Here is a 15,479-nt window from a genome sequence, read left to right as displayed (position 1 = left end):
GCTCCAGGGAATGCTTCAGCCTTTGCTGACATGCATGAGGTGCTGGACCTGATTTGCCTTTCTCTATTCCAACTCACAGCTGACTTGTATGAATTCTCTACCATTCTTCAGCCAAAAACAATTTGTGAGAAGATTTGACCAAAACAGTACGTCAGTCTGGAAGAGTACGCAACAGACATTAACACTCAGAGCAAGTAAAAGTATTTACCATATCAAATTGGCCCTAGAAATGCCTTCCTGCTCAGTAGACCCCAATCCTACCAGATTCTGGCTTGTCACAACCATTGTTGCATATAATTAAAAGAAATACGAACAAGACAGACACCAAGAAAGACTGACCCTCCCTGCCTTGGCTCCTAAGGAAGCCTAACACCATGCTGTCTCCTTCGTGAAGCCACATTTGCAGCAGACGTGGACCATTCAGAGGTAGGGTCAGGCTGCAGGCCAGCCCCATGGGAGGAGCTGTGGAAGCACCAGAGGGTGACAGTGCTCACAAGGGAGAAGACCCCAAGCCAGGGCTGTGCGCCATCCACTTCAGGATGACTCATGTCTCTGTGCCACTCGGTACAGAATTAATGCTACCAGTACACATCCCAAGGTCTTATTTAACTGTAACTCACATTTGATTTTCTCTGAAACTTAGTGATCATTTCCAGTAAAAAGCAAACTCCTGCACACAGTCTTCAGCAGCACAGCTAACCTCAAAGAAGCAGCTTCCAGCCACAGGGACAACTTTCAGGTTTCAGACTACCACATCTGAAGAAGGGCAGGGATTTGACTTCTGGCTTTTTCCAAGTATGACAGTGGAATTAGAAAAACAAAGTCAGATTTAGCACAGAACAGGAGAACACTTGTTCCACTTCCACCACTAACTAAAAACCTAGCCATGGAATAAGAGATCCTTTTTGTAGCAAACATTAAAATCACAAGCGCTTATCACAGCCTTGGGATTGGCACATCCATTTTTTTTTTTGGTGACAGTTATCCCCCCAGTCCTCTGCAGCGTTCTGTGCAGTTGAATTGCTCCTTGGATTACTAGCTGTTTCCCAAGAAAAATATTAAAAGTGCAATAATCAAGATAACTTGTTCTGCAAGCAATGACAACGCTTTTTCTGTATTTGTCATTCAGCTTCATAGCCAAATTAATTAGCATTTGTACAGCACTTTGAAAATATGAAATGCAATTGAAGTGCTAAGCATTATTATTAATATTAGCAGCAGCACCATTTTGCTCTGCTGAATGCATTTTCCAACAGACTAGCTATAGAAAAAATAGCCAAGGCAGCTGAACTGACATGCTATAAACTTGAAATGCACTTAGAGCTTCTTCACCATGTTTGATTACAGTAAGCCAAATGGCTGAAACATCTGCATAGCTGTGCACATTTTTTTTAGTCTATTAAAAACTGAACTTCATATAGCACAATTTGTTCTGAATCTGTCAGCAAGGTAGATAGATATTGCTTTGCAGGACAATTTTGGGATTGTTTATGAAAAGTGTTTTGAGATGCTAGAGCACTGTAGGGTACCTCTCATTTGTACATACCCAAATAAGCCATCAAGAGAAAGACTGTTTCACAGGCTCTCGTAATTCTCTCTCTCATTTAGCACAAAAATAGTGATAGTTAAAAGGCACAAGCAGTTCTAAATAGGTAGCTGATCCCTGTTGCCCTCATTTTAAAATAAATATTTTAAAATATAGCTGTAACTTGTAAAGGCAAGAGCTCATAGGAAGAATCTTTGATTTCCATTTTGGTAACTGCTGTTTATGGCAGTGGCATGACAGTATCTGGCCCTAACCTTCTGAATCAGTTTTATTTCAAAATCAATGACTTCTATCCTGTGCTTCCCATTTGATACTAACATGCACGTTAACACAGTGTATGCATTAGTAGCTGCATTCAGCACTTGTTAGAAGCACCTAGCTGTACCTGGCAACAGTAACTCACTTTGTGGTCTCCTTTGGTAGGCATCTTTGTCTCCACGTTGCACAGACCATATGTGCTTGGATTTGGCAGCAGAAAGCGGAATCCATGGCCTCGCAGTAGATGAACCTCCCAAACCCCTCTGCATGCTGATGCAACAGGAGGCAAGAGCAAGGGTCTGAACTCATGCTGTTTTGGACATTTAAGGCATGACCATAACTACACCTTTTCATACTGTGCTGCGAGAATTTATTGGGTATTAGACACCATGAGGTAGGAGTCATCAGCCAAAAACAAAGCTAAAAGTTTACACTTCTCAGTTCCCTGCTAACACTGCTGTTGCCATGCTGGTAGGAGAGGTGAGTTTCAAGAGTAGTAATAAACGGTGTTTGGTTTATTATTAAGAAAAGGGGGGAAAGGAAGGAAGAAATTAAAAATCCCAACTCCACTGAAGTCAAGGGGGCTGAGACTGCACCCCAGGCTGTAGGAGCTGTCTGATGTAACTCACAGCCAGGTAGGTACCCCAGCACCAGCAGGAGATAGGGCAAAGAAAAGCCAGAAACATTTGTCACAAGTCAATTAATGGGAACCAGTCCAGGAACCCAGAAACTTGACAGCAATTATTTTTCTGCAAGTCTTAAACAGCTGATAGATCACTACAGACAGGCCATGTCCCAGTATCAGCAATAACAAAAGAGAGCAACCTTGAACTCTGAGGAGCTGGCAATTTTGATTAAAAATATGGCATTCAGTCAAAAATTTTGTGGTTCTACCTCTTATAAGTGCTTCACCCTCCCTTTCCAAATCCCTTGACAACAAGATAACACATCCCTTCAAGATGCATAAAAGTAGAAAAGAAAGATCTTTCTAAATTCAAAGCTTTGTGCAGCCAGTGCTAAACCACTGTTGAAGATCTGCCTGCTGGCTTTCTGAATTCTGGTGATATTTTCAGAGCCAGAAGACCTATTAGGCAGGCTGATTCACAAAGCAAAGCCAGCTCCTTTATTCATCTCATGCACAGGGTTCAAAGGAAATGTCCTGTGAAAGAATAGCCTAAGTACTAATAATACAAACTTCCTGGAAATGACAAAGTATAGCCAAGAAACAAAAAGCCTCCTGAAAAATGACATAATATTCAAACCCCAAGAAGCTGTTCTTTGAAAACAAGATTGGCATAATACATTTCAAATCTTCAGTCAGACAAAAATGTTTCTTATTATATGAAAGGTCTTTGCAATTTTTGCTATCATCACTGTAAGCCTCAGATGCATTGGCTTTGATTTAGTAAATAAAAGAATCTTAAGTGTTTTCTACAGGATGCTCTTAAGGATTTATTGCTCCTTCCTCTACACCAGTTGCAGAGAGAACAGACATCCATGAAAAGTAAGGTATTTAAAAAAAACAACAAAAATGCAGTTTATTATGCTGACTGACTCAGTGTTTCTGGGGAGAAAGAAAGGTAGACAGAAAGGAAGGTTAAAAAAGAATTAAGACAGTATATATAATGGGAGATCACAAATAGAAACAAATTAAAAAGTTTACAAAACAAATTTACTTCCACATTTAGCCATGAGAAATTCAACACAATTTTAAAGGCAGTGGTTTGAAACAGGTGGAGAAAGCGTTTTGTAGAATTTTTGTAGACTTGGAATTCCTCAAGGAGACAATACTTTTAAGACTGCTAACACATTAAGTTGTCTCAGTTTTCTGAGAAATTATTCCCCAAGGACACCAAGATCTTTCCTTCGTTGGAGCAGTAGCATGACCAGTCGTGTATGCTCATTAAATTGGGCGATGCTCTTCTCTACACCCTTTGACTTGTCACTGCTCCTCAAATAGAGGGTGATCCTCCCCATCTATTCTGCCCAGGTCAGGCCTCACCTGGAGTACTGTGTCCAGTTCTGGGCTCCCTGGTACAAAAAAGACAGGGATCTCCTGGAAAGAGTCCAGCAAGGGCCCACAAAGGTGATACAGGGCCTGGAGCATCTTCCTTATGAGGAAAGGCTGAGAGACCTGGAGCTGTTCAGCCTGGAGAAAAGACGACCGAGGGGATCTCATCAATCTGTATAAATATCTGAGGTGTGGGAGACAGGGATTTGGCCAACCTCTTTTCAATGGTTTGTGGGGACAGGACAAGGGGCAATGGCCACAAGATAGAGCCCAGGCAATTCCACACTAATGTGGGAAAGAATTTCTTCATGGTGAGGGTGACGGAGCACTGGGACAGGCTGCCCAGGGAGGCTGTAGATTCTCCTCCTCTGGAGATATTCAAGACCCATCTGGATGCCTACCTGGGCAGCCTGCTCTAAGGAACCTGCTTTGTCAGGGGGGTTGGACCCGATGATCTTTCAAGGTCCCTTCCAACCCCTTCAGTTCTGTGATTCTGTGAGCTAGGTAGCAAACAGTGCTTGTGCAAGAGAACACAGGAGGTGTGAAATTCAGGTATAGCATAGTAAGCCCATGGACACCACGCTTTCATTTTGCCCATTTTTTGTGTCCATTACCTGAGAGCTCTGGTGTCTAGTACAACAGAAAGGCTAGTGTACAGTACTTTATGGTCAACCACACACAGTATCTATTATGCTTGTTTAATTTTTTTTTCTTCCCTTGATATGATATCTTAAAGCCTAAGCAGAGTTCAAGAAGCTCATTTAATTTTAATGTATTTTATCCCTCTAACCAGAACAATTTTTTCAATTACCTTTAGCGGAAATCTAATCTAGCAAACAAGTACAGCAACAAAATATGTCATTACAAATGATTTTTACAATTTTGTTGTTGCTCTGATTTATTATGGTGTCAAGCTTTTTCTAATTTCGTTTCTTGATTGCCCTTTTAGGAAGAAAAGTCTTTGAATTCACAACAATTGCCAGCACCGTGTATGTAAATATTAGGACGTAAAGAGGTAGTTTCAATAGCCATTTAAACAGGATAAAATACCTGCTTAGATACTTAGAATAATGAACTCAGGTCTGTTTACCAATGGTTTACAAAAATAATTTGATGCTCTGCAGAACTATTGCAATGTATATAGCTCATAGCTGGAATTTAAAGTGAGAAATACTTTCTGGCAAGGTCATAAAAGCAACCAATGTTGGAAATTAAGTTTTTGATCACGAACTATACAGACAATCACCAGGCAATAAACAATAAGCTGATAGCAACCATTTTTTCTTTTTGTTAGGAGATACAGATGTCACTATATTTGCAAGTGTTGCAAGCCCCACAGGACCCAAGCAGCCGCTAGTGCTTTGCTCCCTTGATTACTCCTTCCATATATTTATGAGGACCCAAGTTCTCACATGCACCTCCAGCACATTTCCCACAGCTTCATAATGCTCCACACACCACCCAAGGTTCACCACACATTTTTGAGCTTATTTTTCAGGCCCAGGGTGGACAGGTTATCCAGGCTGGCTCTTGCCTCCTACCACCAATGTAACCACTTGACTTGAAACCTCTCGTCAGGCCAAACAAATATCACATTAAAAGATTGTAATGAATATGCCAACCAGACAGTACTTACCTAAAGGGACAGCTCTGATCACAGCTCTGCAGGTGAGTGGTGATGATTCTGCCTCTTCCCTTTTAGTTGCTCTGTTTACTGTGTAAGTGTACATGCAGCTTTGAGGGTTTTCTCTGGCTTTCATTTCTGTTGTACCTGGACACAATTGCAATAAAAATAACATATTGACTTCCATTTCAGATCCAGAAGAAATACAGAATGCAAAAAAAAGAGAGATATATTAGTTATTCTTGAGATACAATTTTTTGTTCAGAAATAGATGATGAATAGACAAGATTTTTTTGGTTGATGGTGAACATTTGCAAGCTTCACCCCACAGGAAAAGTTACTCCACATACAACACGAAGAATGCAAATGGAAAGTGTGAGGGGAGCAGTTACAAAGGTAACCTGACTGTAATAAGTGAAGTTGTGACAGAAAATGGCTGCTAAACTGATGAGACAATGCTGAGGCAGCGGGCCTCAGAACTAGACTTCGGCCTAAAACCAGGGGCACCCCAATGCATGGCCCAACCGCTCACACCAGGAGCAAACCAAAGATTTAAAAGAAAAACAAACAAGAAACTGAGGAAAAACTTATCGCAAAACAAACTTATTTACCACAGAAACCTCTGCACTTGCAGCTGTGAACCTGTATAGCCACAGGCTGGGCACCCGTTTGCGTTTTGGAGAAGGCTGAGGTGAACTGCCCAAGCCCTCTGCTCCCTCCCTCGGAGGCTGGCACCAGGAGCAGGCCCTGCCAAAGCACAGAATGTGCTTGAAAAGGCCCTTCCGGGGTCTCTCTGCTCAAGGCCTCCTGTACTTTGATATTACAGCCAGCTTTATCCTTCTGTGGGCAAGTTTTTCTCTCACTTTTTTCCAGTATTCAGTGCCCCGTTCACTCCAGTTAAGTATTCAAGCATTATAAAACAAAAATAATCCTCCGAAGTTATTATGAGTTAGCATGCGTGATGGCAAAAGCCAAAGAAGATGAACACTGTGCTGACTGCTAAAATGAATGTAGAAAACTCGGAGTGAATTGCCAATAAAGAACAGCTCAATTCAATTAAACAAAAATATGGTAATCATGTTTTGGTGACTTTATCGAAGTCCTCCTATCAAATGGAAGATCTTTGCTTTAAAAGATTGAGGGAATAAGATCAGCTGGAGTTTGAATATCCTTATTAAGAAATTCCTTTGATTTTATCAGGTTAAAAAAAATCAAAGATGAAGTCCTATTTCAGAGGAGACTTTGTGGGTTTATTTTATAAATTAAAATAATGCTTATCAAAATGTTACTTTAAGCAGTTGTCACAAATTGTCTCCTTTCTTCCTCTAACCTCCAGAGGCAGTTCCTAACCATCCGAGTTCAGTAAATAAGTTGTATAAACAGTGCCAGAGTTTCCTGATGAATATAAATATTTTACATTCAAATATCTTCTTTTATTAGTACCCAGGCATATCAAGGTCATTGTATTCTTTATTTGCACATGAAGCATTTGTCACATGGGAGGGATATCAGTAAGTTAATACCATAGTCATCCCAACAGAGACAGGACCGTCAAGTGCATAAGATTCTTTATTGTTTCTCCTTTGTTTATTCCCTAAGTGAAAACATAAGGGAAGAAGCCACATTTCTTGACTGGATTTATTTTCCTTAAATCAGATGAACACAAATACTTCATGAAATATTCTTGTGGAAAACAACTCCTCTGCAGTCAGCCTTGACCTTCTGAAAACTTGGAAGGTGAGACATTAGAGTGACAGAAGGCCAGGGGATACACATCACTTCTCTTCTGGATTCAGGAAAGCCTAATTTCAGTTCCTGAAGGAAATGGCAGGACGGAGCACCTGGCTCCCAGAATAGACCAGCCTTTGGCCCACTACAGAGAGACCACTGCTGCAAAAGGCCCTTGGACACACTTTGCCAGCAGATAAACAAAACAGCACTTAAACTCCATGCAGTATGAAATAAATCAGGTTTCCTAGAAGTGTCCTTTTATAGCCCAAATTTTTAATTTCATAAACAGCTGAACATCCTGAACGTGAGGTACCATGTTCTCCAAGGTTCATACGTGCAAAAGCAATTCAGCAGCTTTACATATTCAGTAAAGACTGTCTTTAAACACTCCATGGGTATGTAGGTTTATTACTCCCACAGGCACATTGTCCTCAGTGATGATTTTTAAGCCTTCAGAATAAAAAGCTAAAAAGAAAAAAAGCAACTGTGTAGATTATCTAGAAACTAATGAGCAAATATAAAGGAACTGGAGAGTATAGGTTTTTACTGCTAGTCTGATGCTGACTTTTAACTGCTAAGCAGCAGGAGGGCAGTTTGTTTGTAAGCCAAGATCCAACTGTCCTGAAAACCAGGGATCCGTAGGTTTTCCTTTGCACAGTATGGAGCCTTGGGATAGGGCATATCCTTCTGCAACTAAAATTAAAAAGCAACAGAACCAAGCTTCCAGTTATCATTTTAAGCCCAGATGATAGTCAGTGGATGAAGATTTCTACCTACTTCTGTAATTCCTACTCAGCTTCCCAAAGGGAGGCTCAGCATCTCCAGTATTTACTACCCTCAAGACAGAGAGGCCTCTAGATGCCTTTTGTCCCTTCCAATTATATTACCCGCTGTGCTCCCCACATATGTGCAAAGAAATCAGTTAAAGCCACCTCTCCTCTGCAGCTTTGAGCTGCTCTGAGCAGGTATCACACAGAGAGGGCCATATGTTGTCCCTTTCTCAGTAAACTCAGTTTAATGCTCTGCATCTTTTCTTAAAATACACTGAACAAAGATAAAGGACATTTGGAGATGCTGATTGCAAAGTGGGAGCATTCAACACCATTCTGCTTTTCACTGTGTGCAATATCAATGTCGCTTTGGATTGCAAATTTCTTTTAAAGACAGTTTGCTGGGTGAATAGGAGGTGTCACATTTTTCTTCCCTTTGCAGTGATGTTCTTCTAAAACAAATACATATGAGATACAGAGACTTCAAAATTTTGCAGCATTGCCCATGATGTGGATGCTGTTAAAGAAACCTGTAGAGACAATGAACATGAAAATACCTGGACATTTCACCTCTCAAGAAATGATCTGACCTTTGAATAAAGTTTACCTCATAGCATTTTCAGCTACAACTTGTAACCACTGATGAGCCTGACTTCTCCATTTTTGTTCCTTTTTTTTTTTTTTTTTTAAAGTCACTACTGGGAGGAACTTTAAAGGAAGTTTCACTCCAAGATGATAGAGAATGTGTTTTCGGGAGAAAAAGCAAAAGCAAGCATAATTATGAGCACTATTATGACATAATGCAACCTAACATATAAATGACATAATCATGAAGTGGAGTTATGAGCTGTGTACAGCATTCAACACTGCCAATCAATCAGACCTGCTCTGCAAATCCCACATTAAGCAAAGCAAACTTTATAGAAAAGCTGAGATTTGAATTTCCTGCGGAACAGTTGCAGTGTGTCCCAGCCATTTCTTGCTTTTAGCTAGGCATGGCTGTAGCTGTGGCTTTTAATGCTGTGATTTGAACCTGACAGCCAACTGCCAGCTAAAATGAGAGGAGATTACCTTTTGGCAACTGCCCTCTCCATTTCCTAAACGGAATGACCTTCAACCAGAGCAGCAGTGAAAATCTCTGCAGTCTAATCTTAAATGTGAACCCTGTGGTGAAAGAACAGTGGTTCATATTATAAGTAGAATGCATAAATGCCTTGAATCATCATCAGATTAGATGAAAAATGCCACTGTGTTCAAAAAGAGCAGCTATTACACAAAGAAATGTAATAGAAAAAGGCTTAACAATGTCAGAGGCAGGCTAATAGGCTTCCCCATGTCTTTCAGATTCATGAAGATATTGTTTCTCTTGTTCACTTTCTCAATGCAGATCATTTTCTATAGATTTTCATCTGCCCTGATTACAAAAAAAAATGCATACATTAGCTGCTATTTAAAAGAAAAAGTCACTTTAGTTTCCTTGTTAGCTTTGCACTCCCCTCCCGTGGCCACCTGTAACTCCCATGATGCAGACATCAAACAATCTAATTCAAAATAATTTCTGTAACATCCTTCTTCCCGTTCTCGTGAGAGTCAGGTACAGACAACAATAGCAAAATTTACCTGATTGCAGGTTAGTTTTAGAATTTTCCCCTGACATCCTGTTTTCATTGATTGTTTCAGGGCAGTAGCAATTTATTATTATTATTTTTTTTCCCCCATCATCTCTGCTCAGTCTGGAGAAAAGAAAGGCTCATGCTCTCATTCCTCAAGTCTTTATTTCACTTTGGGGCGCCAAACTAAAGCTCTTCATAGTTGCTCTGAAGCCACTTAAGGCTGGGTGATGCCTTATCCCTTTCCAGATGATATGATGTGTCTGTTGTATAACAGCCTCAACTAGCAGATCTGGTCCTAGTTGCTGAAGCAGAAGACTTGGGCCTACAACTGCTGAGTTACCAGGGGAAGCCATCTGCATCCTTGCTGTTACAATGTCAGGTCACTCTTTTTCCAAATTAAATGAGCCCTGCACCTCAGGGGAGTTTGGGTTTGCAAGGCAGAGCAGAAAGCAGTGCTGGGTTCAGTGCTGCATCCCAAAGTCTCCCAGTGGCAAGCATGCATAAAGTATTAACCCCAAAATTACTTACAACAGCACAGTAATGACTGATTTAAGACTGAAAAGAGAACACAAAATCATTAAAATGTTAAAGATGCCACAGAGGTGGCATATAAAGGCAATGACTACTTTTGTGTTTGGTTTAGTGATAGGCACATGATAGAAGTGAATCTAAGGAAAGATCGGTTGTCTTTCCTATGTGAATTTAAATTCCAGCTTTTTCACACGACTTGTGTCTCTGCTTTACGAAATATGATCGTTGTTGTTTCTACATGATATTACTTCCTTTAAGTGCCCCAACAGAAAAAGAGACTGGTGAACAAAGTTGAGCACAGCCTGGCGCAGGGCACTGTAGGAAACCTCAGTCACCTCACAGTACATGCCCTGTAGTTGCAGGCCTGCCCACTTAGTTTTTGGGTGCCAGTACTGCACCACCCAACAGTACTGAGGAGTGCTGACCCTGCCTGCCCAGACACTGTGGTCACAAATCAAAGCTACCTGAGCCCACAAATGGTACAGAGATCACTGCACAAAGCAGCACTGTGGATGCAGTAAGGAGGGGGAAAGCTCTTCCTAGTCTAAGTCCTTCCAAAGCATGCCTGTAGTTTGCTGTGAACCCATGTTTATCAAGCTGTTTTTCAGCACTACAAAACCAATGCACTGTTTCAGCTCTGCACAGCAAGTAACTGAGAGCACAGCTACTTATCTCTGCACCATCAAGTATTTTTGACTTAATGGCGTAACATCTTCCACTTGGCACCTGATCACATGCCACACTGATTATACACTTGAGACGAAAGCTTCTTCTGCAAGACCGCTGATTTCTTTAATGCGGGTCACTATATTGTGGTCAGCCAGCATACCACTGCCTGATCCAGCAGAATACAAGCTTTCCAGCATTCAGAACAGCCCACAGCCAGGAGCTGCCGAATGCTTGGAGAAAATCGAGTTTGAATACAGTCAGAGAAGCACCAAATATCAGAAAGTTCCTATTTGACTCAGGCTAAAGGGAGATGGGAATTCTGGTCTCTCTGACCCAGCTGGATTCAAAACAGCAACCCAGTGTCAGACAAAAATCCTTTAGCTGCACATAATTGTTTCACTACAGGACTCACTTTGCACAAAGTCATATAAGTGCTTTATTTCTAGAACAAAGGAGGAACACAAAAAGCTTTACATCCAACATACTGATTCCCCACGAAAATTACCTCCCAGTATTTATTTTCTTTGAAAGGAATTACACATTTTTCTTCATTACAAAAGACTAAATCTTTGTATCCTCCCAGCCTCAGTTAAACTCCCCAATGTGGCAACGTATAAAGGATGCTCAGAAATTAAAATGTGACTTGTATAAATACATAATGAAACAATTGGCAAAACATTATAAAAATAACATCCAACTGATGGAATAAAGAATCTGAAGTCCCTTTAATAAAACTAAACATTTGGTTTCTGCAGAAGAGAAAGCTCCTAAGAGGCTTAACAGCATTAAGAGAACAGAATAAACTATTGTTAACTTCATTTCCTTTAAAAAAGTTAATCCTGCAACAGCCATTTATATTTTTCTGACTCAAAGGTGTTACTACAATTCACTTTCATCCCCAGCTCCATTCCAGTATAATAGAGTTTAGATGCGCCTATGAGACTGTTGATTTATCAATCTGTAAATTGCACATTCTTCATTTTTATAGACCAGTCACTTAATCTTTGCGATGATGATCTGTGCTAGGAACGAGTCTAATTTTTTTTTTCCTCTTCTTGAGAAAGAGAAGAAGCCATATGGCAGAAGTACACAAAGCATACAATAACTGTTCCAAAAAAGCCTTATACTTTTCCTGAGGATTTTTTTTTTTCATTTAAGGTAATTGTAAGAGTTGTCAAATCCACTTTTTCAGTTCTGTTGCTGAAAACATTTACTAGCTTTCCCAAGGACACTTCAACTGCGCAGTGATTTTGGCTTGATTTTTTTTTTTTTGGCTTAGAAAGACCCACAACCTACCAGATGTCAATCTTTGCTTTTCACTGTTGGAAATCACAACTAGCAATCACACACTTTGTCATACTTCAAAACATGAAATACCATTACAAGATAGATATTCAAACCTGGTGTGTGGCAACAGGCTTCAAAGAGGGAAAACATTTTTTGCATTGTTAAATTCACTGCTGCTCTTCACTTTTGGTTCAGCCACTTTGCCCACAACATGAATTAAAGTCATAAATTAAACAGTTTCCTATTTGCTTCATTTTAACCTACTTATATAGACTCAGATTTCTCATGTTTAAACACAAATTTCTTCATGCATCCGCAATAGTTTTTGAGAGAAAAAAAAGATATTCAGCAACTGTCGTGTTGTCTTTTAGAGAAAAGACAAATACATTTATCAGAACAATTTTTTTAAAGTAAATTCAGAAAAGCCCCGACCAGTCAAAAGCCCTGTTACTACCACCCAGCAGATGTGCTACGTAAGAGTGCTGGCCTCATACATCTTGATAAATCATTCCTGCACCATAGCTCAGCAACTCCACCTTTAAAGACCCATTGTGCTTGACCAAAGAGCCATCATGGACCAATATCCAGAGATAGCTCCTCAAAGCATGGGTGGCCATTTCACTGGTTTCAGGTCAAAGCTCTTAAGGCTACATCCAGTGGAACTCAACAGGTTGGGGAGGCTTATTGTCATCTGGGCACCTCTAAACTCCACAATAGTTGATGTTTTATGAATGTGTGTCCTGATTAGAGACACTATCAGTGCTTTTTAAACTATTCAGTCATTAATCAGGATCAAAAATGCAATATCTCATAGGGTAGAGTGGAAATATCTCCTCACAAGGAGATTTTTGCCATCCTGTGCACAGCAACATGCCCTGTTATTCACAGGCATGTGTTTCTACATTTTACTCACAAAACGAGCTTGTGCATCTGAGTGATGTGTAGATCCTGAGCTCCTTCACAAATAACTCAGACAAGCAAGTCACAAAAGAAATAAAATCATGCTTCTGGCAAGCTATATGTAAGTGTAAGGATCTATTGTCATTAAAAATTGCTTGTTCAAGACAAGTGCTACAATGCTTTAAACCACTGGGTAGGTTGATATAAGTTACAAAACATTGCTTGATTTGGATAGGCAAGGCATCATCACGCACAGCATGCTGTGCAGCACGGTCCATTAGGAATCTCTCCTGGGGCTGCACAGGAGGCTGTGCATCTAGGGACGAATGCTCAGGAGACATTAGAGGCTTTTCCTGATGGCAGAATTAACATGAGCCCACTTACACAGTACACACAGCATGCTTGGATGCGACGTTGCTCGTCTAAACGTGGGATAGCCCATACAGCTGGACAAAGAGCTGCTAACACAACACCTCCATGTGATAACCCAGCTCCTGGGGGCAGCTCAAAGGAAAAGCAGCATTTGCCTCCTCACAACTCTCACAGGTGACCTTTCATCACCACCTGTAAGCACCCTAGTGCTGCAGAGCCATAGTTCTTCCCTGCTTGCTGTGCCTGCTGCCCATCCTATGGCATCCACCCTCCAGATGCCATAGGATGGGCAGCCCTAAGACGTCCAGCAGAGACTTCTGGTGAAGCTCTGCTGAGAATGTCCTGCTTCATGAGCCAGGGGATGTCCCTCATTCACATACATAACTAATTAGTGCCCATGCAGGGCATCAATCAATGAATCCCTGTATGACAAACCACAAGGCAAGCAGCAGCAGCAGCCCTAGCATGTACAAAGTACCACATGCTGAAGCCATTTGTTCTCTTAAACATAACAGAGCTGGATTTCGAAGGACACCACCTCAACAAACCCAAGATTCCTATTTGCTAACTTACCCTGTTCTGTGAGGAAAATGTATTTGGCACTACATCCAGCTCTTATCTCACAATTTCACTTCTTCCTTTCCTCTTATCTTACAGAAAGGGTCCTAAAACATAGATCATTTCAGCAACATTTTCACAGCAAGTGTAAGACAAAAAGGGGAAAGAAGTGAGGCTTATCACCCAGTAAGTGCCACAGACTCTAGCTTTTGATTTATTTTTATATTTCTGCAACAGGTGCCAGAAAAGAGGAGAAAAAGGATTTCAGTGTGGAATATTTCAAAAATGCAAGTGAGACATAATCTAAATAAAAACTGAATAAAGCAAGAAATAGGTTGTGTTGATAAATGAAAGAAAATACTGGTGTTGAAAAACAAAATCCTGATGTAGCAAGAGAGATATTGCTTTAATATTTGAAAAATGTAAAAATCTATTGCTTCTTGCACACATTTGCATTATTAAAGATCCCCCCCCCGCCCCCCCAGGATCAAACTAAAATACATTTTGGAAATAACATGTTTTCCCTAACTTTCACAATGACCCCTCCCAAATCCCTCCTGCAACTTATTTCTATTAACTCATAATGAGAGCTTCCTTCAATCTCAACTTGAAAGTAGGTATGAAAGAGAATACACAATCATCTGCTACCTGCTTCTTCCTATTGCATGTATTGTTGAGAGAAAAAAACTCATCCTACAGGGAGATCAGAAGCTGCTGGTGCTAAACTGAGTTCTGGGCTATAAATTCAGGTAAGAATTCAACCCTCTCTGGATCTTCCTTCACATTTCTGTTAATGAAAGCTCAAGTTCCTGTTTGTTTTACTTTGCATTTCAGTGCAGCTCAGCCTAAACTAGTCAGAATGACATTAGGCATTATTGTTACACAGATAATGTGCACCTGTATGGGCAGGTCACAGCAGCCCTTTGGAAATTGCTGTCATGGGCTTGGGCTGCAATCGCATCAAGTGGGTTGGCAACCAGATGGCATCCATGCCTGTGTTTCTCCCTGTGGAAAATACATAGCCTTTTCTGGAGTTTAAGTTTTTGTCTCCGTACACCTTGCAATACACAGAATTATCTTGAAAAAGCTTTAGAAAGTCAAGATAAGTGGGGAGACACGATTTAAATGCCAGTCCACATTTAACCAACACTAGGATCAGCAAATCTCAGCTTTGGTTCAGTATGGTTCCTTCAAATACTCACTTGCCAGAGAAAAAGTGGAGGTTTTTGCAAGCAGCTCTGCTTCTGTGTCCTGCTTTTCCTTAGTGCCAGTGCTATAGGGGCATAGCAGAAGAAGCAGTGGATGCAAATTCACCCAGACAACACAGGTAACAGCTTGGAGCATGGTGACATTTGTCTTTGTACGTTACAGACCTGATGAGCTAACTCCAGTTTGTGAACCCTGCCTCCAGCTCTTTTCTCTCCACCCATGGGTTTGTCCACACACCCTTCCTGGTTTTATTCCCCCAGTGATGTCCCAGGACTCCTCTCTGTATTGCGCCTCTGGGGCTATCAGAGCAACCTCAAATGCACGAGCTTGTTAGAAACAACCTTACTACAACTGAAATTTCAGAAGTGCTGTGTTTGCCCCAGCTCTACTGGGAGATGTG

The 15,479-nt window shown here is 40.8% G+C and overlaps 1 long non-coding RNA gene across 1 annotated transcript in view; it reads right to left on the bottom strand.

Annotated features, from left to right (window-relative positions):
• The window catches only part of LOC106017808 (uncharacterized), a 498,210-nt gene that overhangs the window by 106,965 nt on the left and 375,766 nt on the right, over window positions 1-15,479 (bottom strand). Inside the window, exon 6 of the long non-coding RNA XR_011810505.1 lies at window positions 5,452-5,586. This is a non-coding gene — a long non-coding RNA (uncharacterized lncRNA). The remainder of the gene's footprint in view (window positions 1-5,451; window positions 5,587-15,479) is intronic.

The sequence above is a fragment of the Anas platyrhynchos genome, chromosome 7 (genome assembly GCF_047663525.1).
Source record: "Anas platyrhynchos isolate ZD024472 breed Pekin duck chromosome 7, IASCAAS_PekinDuck_T2T, whole genome shotgun sequence".
Lineage (NCBI taxonomy): Eukaryota > Metazoa > Chordata > Aves > Anseriformes > Anatidae > Anas > Anas platyrhynchos.
Note: the sequence above shows the minus strand (reverse complement) of the source record. Positions and strands in the feature narration are given on the sequence as shown.